Source organism: Mus musculus, chromosome 9, assembly GCF_000001635.26.
Source record: "Mus musculus strain C57BL/6J chromosome 9, GRCm38.p6 C57BL/6J".
In the NCBI taxonomy this organism is placed as follows: Eukaryota; Metazoa; Chordata; class Mammalia; order Rodentia; family Muridae; genus Mus; species Mus musculus.
In genome coordinates this window covers 39194556-39211551 of record NC_000075.6, presented here as the reverse complement: position 1 = coordinate 39211551, position 16996 = coordinate 39194556, and positions in this window count along the sequence as shown.

The window sequence follows — 16996 nt, the reverse complement described above, 5'->3', positions numbered from 1 at the left end:
CAACCAAACACACAAACAAACAAAAATCCCAGGATAGAAAAAAACAATCTCAACAAAGGAACATTTGGGGGAAATCACTATTCTTCAACCTCAAGCTGTAGCACATATAGAGCAATAGAGAGTAAAAACAAATAGTATTGGTACAGAGTCTGACAGGTCAATCAATGGAATAAACTTGAAGACCCAGAAATAAATGAACATACATATGGACACTCACTTAACAAAGAAACCAAAAACATTCGATGGATAAAAGAAATAACCTTCAACAAATTGTGCTGGCCTAACTGGTGGTCTACATGTAGAAGAATGCAAATTGATCCATATCTATTACCTGGTACAAAGGTCAAGTCCATGTGGATCAAGGACCTCAAAATAAACCCAGATATATAAAGTTTAATACATGAGAAAGTAGCAAATAACCTAGAATGCATTGGCACAAGGGAAAATTTCCCATACAGAAGACCAGTGAATCAGGTTCTAAGATCAACAATTGATGAATGGAACCTCATGGAAATAAAATTCTTCTGCAAGGAAAAGAACGCTGCCAATGGGACAAAATGACAGACTACAGATTTGGAAAATATCTTTAGTATCCCTACATCCAATACAGAGCTAAAATATACAACACACACAAGTAGGTAGAATCCAGAAAAGCAAATAACCCAATGAAAATATGGGATACAGAGATAAACAGGGAAATTTCAGCAGAAGAATCTCAAATGACTGAGAATCACTTAAAGCAATGTTCAGCAACCTTAGTCATCAAGGAAAGACAAAACAAAATTATTATGATATTACACCTTAAACCAATCAGATTGGATAAGATCAAAAACTCTGGAGACAGCATACACTGGCAAGGATATGGAGAAAGAGGAGCTCTTATACATTGCTGATGTGATTGCAAACTGGTACAGCCACTATGGAAATGAATATGGTAGTTCCTCTGAAAATTAGAAATAGTTCTATCTAAAGAACAAGCTGTATCATTCTTGAGCATATAACCGAAAGATATTCCACTATACCAGAAGGACACATGCTCTACTTATGTTTATAGTGGCCTTATTTGTTATAGCCAGAAGCTGGAAACTGCCCAGATGCCCCTCAACTGAAGAGTGGATGCAGAAAATGTGTTTCATTTACATAGTGGAATATTATCCAGCCATTAAAAACAAGGACATCATGAAGTTTGCAGACAATGAATGGAAGTAAAAAATATCCTTCTGAGCCATGTAACCCAACCCAAAAGGACATACATGGTATGTATTCACTGATAAGTTGATAATAGCCAAAAAGTACAGAAGAGCCATGATACAACTCAAAGACCATTTGAAGCTTAACAAGAATGAAATCCCAAGTGTGGATGCAATTCAATTCAAAAGGGCAAACAAAATAATCACAGGAGGCAGAGGGAGGAAGGGACTTGAGTGAGAGAGGGGAAAAGCGGGGCAGGATCGTGTATGGGAAAGAAGCCCACGGAGTCAAGAGAATGAATGGAAATATGCAGCAGTAGGGGTTGGAGGTGGCGAGACGCACTAGAAAATCTCAGGGAACTGGGATGTGAGAGGCTTCCAGGACTCTATGGTTATGACCTTAGCTGAAATGCCCAACTGTGGAGAGGTGGAATCTGAAGAAACAACCACTAGTAGAAAGAAATAACACCCCCCCCCCCAACTGAAGCATGGGCCTAGTCAAGCATCTTCAAAAGTTTTGACTCAGTATTGTTCCATCTAAAGCAAATGCAGGCACAAAAAATGGAGCAGAGACTGAAGGATAGACTAGTGACTGGCCTAATTTGGGTTCGATCCCATGTGCAGGCACCAAACTCTGACATTATTTCTGATGTCATACTGTGGTTACAGACAGGAGCTTAGTGTGACTGTCCTCTGATAGTTTCTACCAGAAGCTGAGAGGTGCCAATGCAGATATTTACAGCCTACCATTGGACTGAGATCAGGAACCCCTTTGGGAGAGTTAGGGGAAGGAATGTTGTAGCTGAAGGGGATTGCAACCCAATAGGAATAATTACAGTGTCAACTAACCTGGACCTTGAGAGTTCTCAGAGATTAAGCCACCAATCAAAGATCATACACAGGCTAGTCCAAAGCCACTGACTCACATGAAGCAGATGACTATTTTGTCTCACATCAGTGGGAGAAAATGAGTCTATTCCTATAGAAATTTGAAGCTACAGAGTAGGGGGATTCTGAAAAGGGCTCAGTGGGGCTTAGGGAGTACCTTCTGAGAAGCAATGAGGATGGGGTATGGGTAAAGAAGTCAGTCAAGAGGACCAGAATGTATGGCAACATTTGGAATATAAATAAAATAATTCAATAAAAATTAAAATGAAAAGCAAAATTTGGAATGTTTTAAACACTTATTTCTTGCATAGGTTATAACATAAATATCAAGAAAGCTTACAGATTGAGTAAGACAGAAGGTCTTGCAGACAGCATAGATGAAATTAATGGCAGCACTAGAAGAATCCAAGTTCAGATTCCTTAGAAATAAACACATAACATAATAATAATTATTAGATGTCAAAACATCTAGTAATTTTAATCATAATACGAAAGGGGCCAGAAGGACTGTAGGAGACAAAGTAATGCAGCAATTTGGGGTGTACTTGGCAATTACAATGACCCAGCCAGTGCTTTCATGATTTCAAAGAAGCAGTTTCAGCATCACTGGTGCACATTAGACTGAGCCTCTAAATAATATATCATGACTTTGTAAGAAAGTAGACCTGGCACTTCCACTCCCCATTAAGAAATGGGATACTAATAGTTCTAAAATGGAGCAGACATTGTCTTCAATTGTGTTCTTACTAATAAGACCACAATACACCACTCTATAGTTCTAAAATTCTAGTCAGATAACATAGTAAAACAAATAAAAATTCCATCAATGCTTGGAAGACACTTGTAGGTGGATTGTTCATACCAATCTGAGTGTGTGTTTGAGTTTGTGTGTATGTGTGTGTTGGTGTTTACTTGTATTCAAAAACTTTAATAAAATATAAATTAATGAGTTTGTCATCTAAACTTAAAATTACAGCCCTCTTCCAATGACTCAGGAATCACTGTGAAGAGTGTTAGGAAGCTTGGGAGATTCAGAGGTGGTAGGTGACTACAGAATAGCAGTGTTTCTGGGGACAGTAGAACAGACTCACCATGAATGTTCCAGTATGCACAGGATCTATGTGAGACCAAGTACACCATATGCCACCTTGGAAATGAGAGTTACACACAGATTTCATGCTCTCTGAGGAGATATTGGCAGCTGTTAATTGCTGAAATGACATTCCAGTTCTCTCTCATTTGCAGCCAGACATGGTTACCATGTAACAGAGGTAAATCATATAACCCAGTAAATGTGAATTGAACAAATTGGCTGTGCTGTGAAAACAGTAACAAGATAACAAAAACCTGCATGGGATAGATAGGGAAGGATCATTAGCCTCTAAAGCATTGGAGAATAGATAGTTAATATGATCAAAGCATGCTTATAAAAATGTAAGTTAATTATTATATTTTAAAGCTTTAAGCTATAAAAATCAGGTGATAGATCCACAGTGATTAAATATATCTGACAAAGTATTTAATGTAAAATACCTAAAATATTCATAATTTGTAATACCATAAAGACAATGATGTTTAAAATAAAATATATATATTATTGGAAAATGAAACTTATAAATAAGATATTTACAAAATCAGTAAGTGAAGAATAAATTTGTATACTAGAATTGGCTCACTATATTTAAACAAGAATGCACTCAAAATATGATATCACCACACAAGGAAATTAAAATTAACATTGAAAAATTCCAGTAATGCCTAACCCAGATGAGGAGTATCTAGGCACATCACACAACATGTGTTAGTGGAGTAAAATGTTCAGCCTTGAAAGTTTGTAAAACTGGTTTGCAACATATTATAAGTGTGAAGACTCATCTTCTATGCACTTCAATTATTATTTCTTAGTTTATACCCAGGATAAATGGGAACAATTTTCTGCATAAAGAATTGAGAAGGGCTGAAGAGATGGCTCAGCTGTTAAAAGCTAGGCTCACAACCAAAAATAAAAGAATTGAGAAAATGTTCTGACAGCTGAATACATCCATTGTTGAGGCTTTAGTAAGAAAGAACCCAAATAATCTGGTGCATTTTTTGTATACAATATAATTCTAGTTACATTTATTAAGGAACAAATGACTCAGTCAGTCAATAACATATAATTCAAAAGCATGGTATTATTGGAATAGCATGAAGTACACTTTTCAAATCAGGTTGAGCTTGCACAGGAATTATGAATATTGTTACAATCACTGTCAGTTCAAATGTGCCACTGTCGCCTCTCTCTGGATGACATTGTTCCCTTGTATTCATCTACCATCTCGGGTGAATGGGTTCTCTTTTTGGAAGTTGTTGGCTAGAGAGATTCCATCAGCCCCTGAAAAAATCACAGGCTCTTCTCATTACCATTGATTACACACTGGAGCCCAATGGTATGACCTTGTTGCTGAGGGCATCCTGTATTTGAATCATAGAACATAAAATTACGAAGCTACCTGGCTTAGATTTGAACATAAATCACTATTGACTAGCTTTCAGAGTACTGAACAATAATATGAGCACTACTGGAGGAAACCACTGCTCAACAATTTTTTTCTATAGGTGAACCTGTGAGCTATATTAACATCTGGATTGGAAAATATTCTCATGGCTACAACGAAGTCATGAATATCATGGTGTATTGAAGCATTTTCCCTCCACAAGATAAAACATATACCTCACAGTACTGTCAAACCAAAGATCTGTTGTGTTTTAAACATTTAAAAATATTATCAAAGTATAATAAATGTTATACTGTACCAGAATACACACGATTTTGAAGCATTGCATGTATGTATTGTGCTTCTGTATTTTTATTATATTGCTTAGTTATTCCTGTGTGCAATGGCTTTGTAAATGCTGTTGTAATAATATTGAGCAAAGCACAGTCATCCATGCACTAAAAATACTTGTTATGTTTTTCTTACTTTGGTTTTTCAAACTTGAATTGCACCTATTTTCAATACACTAAAAATTATTTTACTCCTGTCCCACTTGAAGCCTGAATTTACTCCTGTAAATACCTCATGACAAGCTTTATACTTGATAGTCCTTAAAGTTCAAACAATGTATTCTATATTTATATGTTGTTATTGTGTGTCCTTATATTGAAAAATGTTTCAATGGTCTCTACAAAATTAAATAATGAAATAGTAATGGCATAAAATATCAGATTTTCCAACAAATATTCAGATGTCATTCTAATAAAAATACAAACAATGCACATATATTGAAGAAAAGTTTAATGAGAGAACAACTTGTAATAATAGTGTTCTTTAATGTTCAATATGGTAAAGAAATCAAGTCATAAGACTTATGGATATGCATATCATAATCCAACTAGTGCATTTCATGTATAAAGTCATAGCATTTAAGATACCAAAGAAGTACTTGAAGCAACATTTTTCTTGTTTAGTCATTTCAGAATTTACAGTAATGATCAGATTAGCGAGATGATAAATAATAATACATCTTAAATGATTAAAAATAATAGAATCAGGAAACTCTGGATATATAAAAGGCTCAATACAAAACTTTCTTCTTTAAGTCTTTATATATAATATACACATACTCTATTAGGAGTGTTTTAATTTCCTTTCTAAAATACTCTATTATTGTTGTTATTTTTATTAGTATGTATACTTTATATGACATATGTGTGCACAGGTGTATGGTGTATTATGGTGCATATTATAGTGCAAATGATTTGGTTTAGACAGCATGTTTGTTCAGAGGATAGATTTCAAGTTATCAGAATTATGTTGCAAGAGCATTTACCCTTGGATTCATCTTGTCTGCCCAATTAGAGCTTTAATTTCTAAGAGAGTAATGTATGTTTTTCACTCAGATATAAAACACATAATAATAGGACTTATATATGAATCTATTTCCTACCATTCTTATATGTATGGCATATAAGATGGCTATAACATTGATAAAAGTTTTTCAGTACAAAAACATAAACATTTTTATGAACAAAAGCCAAAAAAAATTGCATTTTTCGTTTCAGTCTTAGCCTATTCTCTAAGAGAAAACAACTTCTGAAGAATAGCACTTGTCCAATCTCTATCTCTTTTCAATATCAAGTCAACAGCTATAAATTGCTCCTATTCTATATGTAAGCAAACTGACTTTTAATATTATATCACATGCCCACATTCTATACTCAGTCATTAAGCATTCTTCAGTCACTATTCCTTCTTTGTTAATTATTGGATTTGGAGATTATATTGTATGGTACATGGACTGGTAGCTTATACAAACATTAAATTTTCCTAAGATTATTTATTCACCTATTAAAATTGAATATGGAGCGTTTAACTTTATGCATAATTTCATGAAGAGAAATTTCTTCTGGTAGTATGTGGAGATCTGAATCACCTAAAGTATTAGGAATAAAATTTCTAAAACCATAGAAATATCAAATGAATTATGCGCATGGGATCTATTAGGTTGAGTAAAATTACTCTAAGACCATGCTTCAAAGACAGAACCTGGAAAATGTTTCCACCTACCCACATATTGTTCCTCCTAATTCTATCTCTGTTTCTTACTCCCCATCTCTTTCTAAATTTTGCTAAATTACAAAGCAAATAACTCTGAACTTTGGTCACTGCTGCACTATAAATTAATGTGACATCTCCTCTGCTTTAAGGAAGTCACAACCTAAATCTTCCCTATTAGTGTATATTAATTAGAGATGGGTTCTAAATATGTGGTAAAATTTGCAGACAAAATAAAACTAGGAGGAAGATGCAATAAAAGTTGTAACTGAATGGGTTATTATTGCATAATCATGGACTAACAAACACAAAATACAGCAATATACCACTATTAACAGTATTGATGCATAATAAACAAAAATATGTCTAAATTCACAACCATAAAATCAATGCTATTCAATATTTTCAGTATTTAAAGTTTTGATGTTAACATTTTAATCATTCATAAATATGTTTCATTACCTAATTATTCCAAAGTCTATAGATTTAATATTTTTCTCTGAAAATTCATGTTGGTCTCCAGTAATTATTATAATAAAATAAAATTTTGAAATATGTTATATGTAAGCATAGTTGTTCAAATTATGCAAGTAACCACAATTTAGTTCTGTGGTCTTATTTTATATAAAATAAAAGAGGTCTAATCTTGTTGATATTAATTACATCAGTTAAGGTCATAATTGTAGGAATCACTGATTAAGATGGTTTTGTTCTGTCTAATTCTTTGAAGTTTGTTGTTGTTGTTGTTGTTGTTGCTGTTTTCTTTTTGAATTAAATTGAATGAGAGATCACACATTACTCATGGTGAGGAGTATCTTTTCTAACCAGCATGCCTTCAAATTACTAAGACCTCATCCATACAAGAAAAAGATAATTTTAACTCATTATATATTAAAATAAAAACAAACTAATAAATCAGTTTACATATGAAAACAGTAAAAATAAATTTTTAAAAATGGCAAAATTAACAACTAATTTGTATTTAACTGACAACATATATATGAATGTGTGTGTGTGCTTTGATTTGTGTGTATATGTGTTTCAAATTTCTATGTAAAAATATAGATAAATATTTAATAAATGAAATAATAAAATTCATAGAATAAGTGAAAATTAATGGAAATACATAACTTTTCATGAAAACCAAGTCTTAGAATGTATCAAATTTTACTTTATTATTTTAGATTATCCTAATACATTATGTCACAGTGATTTCTGAAAGATCTCTGGTGTGACTTAGCTCTATAGCTGTTGAAATGGAATACAGCCAAGATGTCACAATGATATCTGAAAGTTAAACCAATAAGCTCCTTAATGCTACCATTTATCACAGTTTTACTCTCTCCCAAGGCTTTGCTAAGGCTTCAATTTCTTCCATGTCCATGAAGTTAGGAAACAATAATATAAAGCTAATATGCTAAAGTTCAGGCAGTCACATTTACTCTGTATGTTCTAGCCAAGAGAAAATATTGGCAACAAAAAGTAAAGATGTTGATAGGGGTGATATATTAAGTATGCAGTAAACATATTGTTAGAAAGTTTGTGATGTTTGGAAGCATAACAGATACAGACTTTAATAATTAAATGGGAATATTATGCCAGCTTTTTCTCTGAAAAAGGGAAAATATTTATTTTTGTTCATGGGCTATACTGAACAAATGTGATGATAATTTCATTTATAAACCTAGAGAAGCAAGTCCCTTAAATTTATTTGTAAAACTACCACTGTGAATTATCAAGGTTTGGTCTTTTGCTGAGTATTGTAACACTAAGTGTAGGCCCCCAAGACCTGGATTCCCCTGAAAAGAGAGTCCACATATAGACCAAACTGAAGCTATGTGACCTTTTCCTCAAGTTTCCTTGATGGGTACATAAGGATATCAACAGCGAATTGCTAACCAGAAGAAATATAAGTAGAGTTTAGGATTCCTAAGCTGGATTCCAGAGAACACCACAAGTTGGGGAGAATAAGATGAATGGAGGATAAAGTCGCAATGGGGTAAGAATTTTCAAATAATGGCCATGTGGTTAGGCTAACTGGAGGTAAGAGCAGCCCAGATGAAACATGGCAAATTATATGATAGGATTATTGGCAAATAGACAAAATAGCTTAGAAGATAAATATCTGCCCAGCTCTCCTGCCAATTAAGGCCTGTTATAAATGTATAATGTGTGCTGTGCATGTGTGTGTGTGTGTGTGTGTGTGTGTGTGTGTCTTTTATCTGGGAACTAAATGGTTAAAGTTAGGGAAGAAACCCTCAAATACAGATAAAAAATTTCATCAACAGTCCACTCATTTGATCCTGTTAAATTCTTCATGCATATAACCCCCTCCTTCTGTGATGGACATAATCGCTGCTTACAGTTTGTTGTCTCCGTTTTACAAGGCTCTTCATTCTATTTGAAAGAGAATCACTATGCTCTTTTTCTTTGTTATTTGATAAATATAAAATTCGTTCTATATCCCACTTAAAAGTATTACTAACATGGTGTGATTCTCCAAAATCTTGAAAAGGATTTATTCTGAACCTCATGTTTCCTTTGGAAATAAACTATACTACTAGCCAGATGAACTTTGGACTTATTTGCCAGTCCCCTCAGGAATACATATCTGACACATTACAGGTTTGTATAGTACTTTTAAGAATAAAGGAGTAATTAGCTGAAGGAATGGGAATATTCAGCCTCTTAACTTCATACAGGGATTGTTCCATTTGTTATAGTCCTAAATAAAAATTATGATTATGTGACAAATACACACTACCTCATCTCTACTGACATTTTCAACGTCAAATTTTATTTGCTGCTTGCCAATGGCATTGATACTGGAATGGGGAGAAGCAGGCACCAAGTACTCTGCAGTTAACATTTAAAAGACAAGGGCTAGTCATCAATATCAGCAATACCTTTGAGCCTGGTCTGCTTTTCCATTCACATTCTTCCAGGACTCAACTCTTCTTTACCTCTGTTGTTTCTATTTCACACCCACAGTCAACTGAGCAGTTATGAAGCTCTGCCCTGAGTTTAACTTCTTCAGATACTGTTTGCTGTGAAATAAATATTCCCCATGGACACTCATTATTTTACAAATGTACTAATGAGAAAAATAAACAACTATCAGTGCTAATTCCCCAACTCTGAAGATATTCTCCATATGATTTGAGTTTGTTTATATGGTGGATTATGTTGATGGAATTTCATATACTGAACCATTTCTGCATGCCTGGGATTAAGCATAATTGATCATGATGTATGATACTATTGATGTATTCTTGTATTTAGTTTGTGAGAAATTTTTTATTACATATTTTCCTCAGTTACATTTCCAATGCTATCCCAAAATTCCCCCATACCCTCCCCCCACTTCCCTACCCACCCATACCCATTTTTTTTTTGGCCCTGGCATTCCCCTGTAGTGGGGCATATAAAGTTTGCGTGTCCAATGGGCCTCTCTTTCCAGGGATGGCCGACTAGGCCATTTTTTGATACATATGCAGCTAGAGTCAAGAGCTCCGGGGTACTGGTTAGTTCATAATGTTGTTGCACCTACAGGATTGCAGACCTCTTTAGCTCCTTGGATACTTTCTCTAGCTCCTCCATTGGGGGCCCGGTGATCCATCCAATAACTGACTATGAGCATCCACTTATGTGTTTGCTAGGCCCCGGCCAAGTCTCACAAGAGACAGCTATATCAGGGTCCTTCCAGCAAAATCTTGCTAGTGTATGCAATGGTGTCAGGATTTGGAGGCTGATTGTGGGATGGATCCCAAGGTATGGCCGTCTCTAGATGGTCCCTCCTTTTGTCTCAGCTCCAAACTTTGTCTCTTTAACTCCTTCCATGGGTGTTTTGTTCCCAATTATAAGAAGGGGCAAATTATCCACACTTTGGTCTTCAGTTTTCTTTAGTTTCATGTGTTTCGCAAATTATATCTTATATCTTGTGTATTTTAAATTTCTGGGCTAATATTCACTTATCAATGCATACATATCATGTGAGTTATTTTGTGATTGAGTTACTTCACTCAGGATGATGCCCTCCAGGTCCATCCATTTGGCTAGGAATTTCATAAATTCATTCTTTTTAATAGCTGAGTAGTACTCCATTGTGTAAATGTATCACATTTTCTGTATCCATTCCTCTATTGAGGGGCATCTGGGTTCTTTCCAGCTTCTGACTATTATAAACAAGGCTGCTATGAACATAGTGGAGCATGTGCCCTTCTTACTGGTTGGAACATCTTTTGGATATATGCCCAGGAGAGGTATTGCAGGATCCTCCGGTAGTACTATGTCCAATTTTTTGAGGAACAGCCAGACTGATTTCCAGAGTGGTTGTACAAGCTTGCAATCCCACCAAAAATGGAGGAGTGCTCCTCCTTCTTCACATCATTGCCAGCATCTGTTGTCACCTGAATTTTTGATCTTAGCCATTCTGACTGGTGTAAGGTGGAATCTCAGGGTTGTTTTGATTTGCATTTCTCTGATGATTAAGGATTCTGAACATTTTTTCAGGTATTTCTCAGCCATTTGGTATTTCTCAGGTGAGAATTCTTTGTTTAGATCTGAGCCCCATTTTTAATGGGGTTATTTGATTTTATGCAGTCCACCTTCTTGCGTTCTTTATATATATTGGATATTAGTCCCCTATCTGATTTAGGATAGGTAAAGATCCTCTCCAAATATGTTGGTGGCCTTTTTGTCTTATTGACAGTGTCTTTTGCCTTGCAGAAGCTTTGCAATTTTATGAGGCCCCATTTGTCGATTCTTGCTATTACAGCACAAGCCATTGCTGTTCTATTCAGGAATTTTTCTCTTGTGCCCATATCGTCAAGGCTTTTCCCCACTTTCTCCTCTATAAGTTTCAGTGTTTCTTGTTTTATGTGGAGTTCCTTAATCCACTTAGATTTGACCTTAGTACAAGGAGATAGGAATGGATCAATTTGCATTCTTCTACATGATAACCACCAGTTGTGCCAGCACCATTTGTTCAAAATGCTCTCTCTTTTTTCCACTGGATGGTTTTAGCTTCCTTGTCAAAGATCAATTGACCGTAGGTGTTTGGGTTCTATTCTGGGTCTTCAATTCTATTCCATTGGTCTGCTTTTCTGTTGCTATACCCGTACCATGCAGTTTTTATCATAATTGCTCTGTAGTACAGCTTTAGGTCAGGCATGGTGATTCCACCAGAGGTTCTTTTAACCTTGAGAAGAGTTTTTTCCATTCTAGGTCTTTTGTTATTCCTGATGAATTTAGAGATTGCCCTTTCCAATATCTATTTTAAGTTTAACATTATTTCAATAACATATCTATTCACAAAAATATTGTAACAGTTTCTCCAAGAACACAAACTGCCTTGCTCTCTTCCTCATTTAAGAAACCAGGAAAACAAAAGAAAGGTCTACATGAAAGAGATAGGGGCACCATTGTGACAATAGGAGGAGTTGAGTTATTTCAGGACCAAATAGATTGAAACCAGAACATTTTAAATTCTTAAACTATCAAAGTGTTTTTTAAGGCTAATGTGCCACTGCTGGGCAATGGTTGCACATGCCTATAATTCCAGCACTTGGGCGGTAGAGGCAGGCAGATTTCTGAGTTATAGGCCAGCCTGGTCTACAGAGTGAGTCCCAGGACACCCAGGACTATAAAGAGAATCCCTATCTCAAAAAAAAAAGCGTTTGAAAAATAGACTAATGTGTTTTCTATTCTAACCAATTTAATATTCTTTAAATAACTCATTCCTTATTTTTTCTTCTTAAACATTAATAATAATAAATACTCAAATTAATGGAGAGCATATAAAATAGAATTAAAATTTTATACTATTCAACACAACACTTTAATATTCTATGGAAATTCAAAACATATTTGAAGATAATTTTCATAGGAAAACGTTATAGAAAACAGGTATACACTCACAAATTATTCAACTAGTGTGCTTGCTTTGAGTGAATAGTAACTTAGGTGATATTTGGAAAATTTCATAAAGCATGTGCATAACTGGATAAAGATTATAGTGCAATATTTGAAAGTTAGCAAAGAGTAATTTATTTAATGTACTATAGCTATATTCAACTGTTCTGCAAATCCTGTTTTTAACATATATTATTCTCCCATTGTACATTTTCTTTATGTATTTATTTTAATTAATACACATTAATTTTTATATGTGTGTATTGTACTCCCATTAGTATGTTTCTTTTTCATGACAACTTGATGCTTCTAATACATTTCCTATTAGTAATTGGTCAATTTTGTCATTTCATTGACCTAATAGACCTGGAAAACTTGTAGGAGACCAAATATCAGTAATATATAATGGACAGTTTCTACTTCTCACTTCTGATGGCCTATTGCAATTGTGTAAGTAATAAGGCTAATTCTGAATTATCAGGTACAAATTCAGCAGTCTCTATATGCAAAACAACTGTTTCTACATATAAATAATCAGTGTTTATGCTAAGAACTTCAGGAAAACCTAATAATACTGTAAGAATTGCATATAATTCTAACTTTTGGATTGAGATATATGGACTCCTGCGCATCTTGCTAATTTTTTTTCCAATTTATAAACATGTTATTACCGTCTTGTTTGAATCCTTATAGAGTGTTGTTGCCTCTGGAATTGGTGTTCACTTTATGGCATGTAGAAGAATACAATAAGTTCCTTTTATAAACTATATAAGTTTGCTTTTCAGATATTTGCTGTTAGTCTTGCCCAACAAATTACTACCAGCTATTTTCTGATTGTCACTGATAACCCATAGTAGCATAATCTCAGCATTTGTAAAAGGTACTACAATTTCAGCTGGATCTTTACTTTTTATAATTAACTCAAAAACCTTTTCTATATGTGTCTTCAAATTTTACTTTGTTTATGAGGTAATACAATCCAATACAATCCATATCTTCCCTTTACATAATGAACCCAGTAGGAGAATGAATTGAAGTAAAAAATGATCAAAATATGAGCAGTTTAGGATCAGTTTGATACACATATGCACCTTTCAGTCTTTGTTCTAAAACAATTTTTTTGTCTGCTTCAGTTGTAAAACATCTTGGAATGTTTAGATTCAAATCTCTTGTAATATTTGAAACAAATTACACCATTCATATATACTTAATGCAATTGTAGGCCTTAAACAGTTAATATCTCACATTCATTTTTGAAAATCTTTAAGTGTTCTCAATTGGTATGAATCTATACCTTTTGTGGTCTTATACATTGTTGATTGATTTTGTGCATCACCCTCATGCTACAAACTTTTTTTGGCTGCCAGTTCCTTCACACTAATGCATAACAATACAGCCTCCAAAACTCAAAGAGACGTTGCCCTAATTCCTAGTCAGATTTTTAGGATAAGAATTACAAAAAATATTATCACAATTTAGAAGTATCTTTAGAGACCTGTTTTCCTGGGTTGATTCAGAATGACTCTATCCATGAGTTACCACTTTTAAGCTAACTTTCTTTTACCAATGTTACAAATTTCTAATCATCCCCAATAACTTATAAGCCAGTACACTATAACCAATACATGCAGAACATATTTATACTTTTAAAACCAGTCAGAAACAAAAATGAAGTGGCTACACACATCTTATATATTTAGACCAAACAAAATGTTCTTATCCTTTCTAGCTTAAATTTCAAGAGAAAAAGCACCTTGTCACTTGCTGAACCCAATAAACACAATTGCAGAGATTTTTCTATTCCACCCCTAGTAGGGCTTCTATAGCTGTGCTTGATTCTCAGCTACAGTGCAGGGTAACTTATAAGTTTTTGCTATGCAAATTGAGACCACCTTTTAAACAATTTAAATTAAATCAAGTGGTGAATAGCAAGTAGATAAAGTTTTAACCTTTTTTTTTCTTTTCAACATGAAACACAGAACAACAATCATTCAAACGGCAAAACAAAAACAGACATAAATTGACACATGGACAGATGAGTGCACCAAAGACAGAAAATAGACAGAGAAGGCAAAAAACTTGATGTAACCCGAACTAAAAATATCTCCAGTAGGAGCCAGAGATGAAGCAGGGTATCTCCCAATTTTCTCCTGTCCCTAGGAGAGCTCTGAAATACTCATTGCCATTTTCCTTCTCTTTCTCTAACGTGTTCCAGACAGGGGACAACTGCTTTTCAGAAACCTATTCTCTCTCTCTCTCTCTCTCTCTCTCTCTCTCTCTCTCTCTCTCTCTCTCTCTCTCTCTCTCTGTGTGTGTGTGTGTGTGTGTGTGTGTGTGTTCTTTCTCATGTCATTTGTATATTTACCATTGTTACTTCTGGGAACCATGCACAGCATAAATCTACTTGACCCAAGAATGTTTTAACATCTGTTTTTAGAGCCCTGCTCCTCTCGCCTGATGCAGCTGTTTTTGGCTTTGGCCAAATGCCTATATAGAAATCCCCTGTCCCGCTTCAATGAAGTAGCTGGATATACAATTAACTCACACAAGTCAATGGCCTTTCTGTATACAAAGGATAAACAGGCTGAGAAAGAAATTAGGGAAACAACACCCTTCTCAATAGTCACAAATAATATAAAATACCTTGGCGTGACTCTAACTAAGGAAGTGAAAGATCTGTATGATAAGAACTTCAAGTCTCTAAAGAAAGAAATTAAAGAAGATCTCAGAAGATGGAAAGATCTCCCATGCTCATGGATTGGCAGGATCAACATTGTAAAAATGGCTATCTTCCCAAAAGCAATCTACAGATTCAATGCAATCCCCATCAAAATTCCAACTCAATTCTTCAACAAATTAGAAACGGCAATCGGCAGATTCATCTGGAATAACAAAAAACCGAGGATAGCAAAAACTCTTCTCAAGGATAAAAGAACCTCGGTGGAATCACCATGCCGGACCTAAAACTGTACTACAGAGCAATTGTGATCAAAATTACATGGTACTGGTATAGTGACAGACAAGTAGACCAATGGAACAGAATTGAAGACCCAGAGATGAACCCACACACCTATGGTCACTTGATCTTTGACAAGGGAGCTAAAGCCATCCAGTGGAAAAAAGACAGCATTTTCAACAAATGGTGCTGGCACAACTGGCGGTTATCATGTAGAAGAATGCAAATTGATCCATTCAATCAAATAACCCCATTAAAAAATGGGGCTCAGAGCTGAACAAAGAATTCTCACCTGAGGAATACCGAATGGCAGAGAAACACCTAAAAAATGTTCAACATCCTTAATCATCAGGGAAATGCAAATCAAAACAACACTGAGATTCCACTTCACTCCAGTCAGAATGGCTAAGATCAAAAATTCAGGTGACAGCAGATGCTGGCGAGGATGTGGAGAAAGGGGAACACTCCTCCATTGTTGGTGGGATTGCAAGCTTGTACAACCACTCTGGAAATCAGTCTGGCAGTTCCTCAGAAAATTGGACATAGTACTACCGGAGGATCCCGCAATACCTCTCCTGGGCATATATCCAGAAGATGTCCCAACCGGTAAGAAGAACACATGCTCCACTATGTTCATAGCAGCCTTGTTTATAATAGCCAGAAGCTGGAAAGAACCCAGATGCCCCTCAACAGAGGAATGGATACAGAAAATGTGGTACATTTACACAATGGAATACTACTCAGCTATTTTAAAAAATGAATTTACGAAATTCCTAGGCAAATGGATGGACCTGGAGGGTATCATCCTGAGTGAAGTAACCCAATCACAAAGGAACTCGCACAATATGTACTCATTGATAAGTCGATAATAGCCCAGAAACTTAGGATACCCAAGATATAAGATACAACTTGCCAAACGCATGAAATTCAAGAAGAACGAAGACCAAAGTGTGGACACTTTACCCTTTCTTAGAAATGGGAACAAAACACCCATAGAAGGAGTTACAGAGACAAAATTTGGAGCTGTGACGAAAGGATGGACTATCTAGTGACTGCCTTATGCAGGGATCCATCCCATAATCAGCTTCCAAATGCTGACACCATTGCATACACTAGCAAGACTTCGCTGAAAGGACCCAGTTATAGCTCTCTCTTGTGAGACTATGCCGGGGCCTAGCAAACACAGAAGTGGATGATCACAGTCAGCTATTGGATGGGTCACACGGCCCCTAATGGAGGAGCTAGAGAAATTACCCAAGGAGCTAAAGGGAACTGCAACCCTATAGGTGGAACAACAATATGAACTAACCAGTACCCGGGAGCTCTTGTCTTTAGTTGCATATGTATCAAAAGATGGCCTAGTCGGCCATCACTGCAAAGAGAGGCCCATTGGACTTGCAAACTTTATATGCCCCAGTACAGGGGAACGCCAGGGCCAAAAAGGGGGAGTGGGTGGGTAGGGGATTGGGGGGGTGGGTATGGGGGACCTTTGGGATAGCATTGAAAATGTA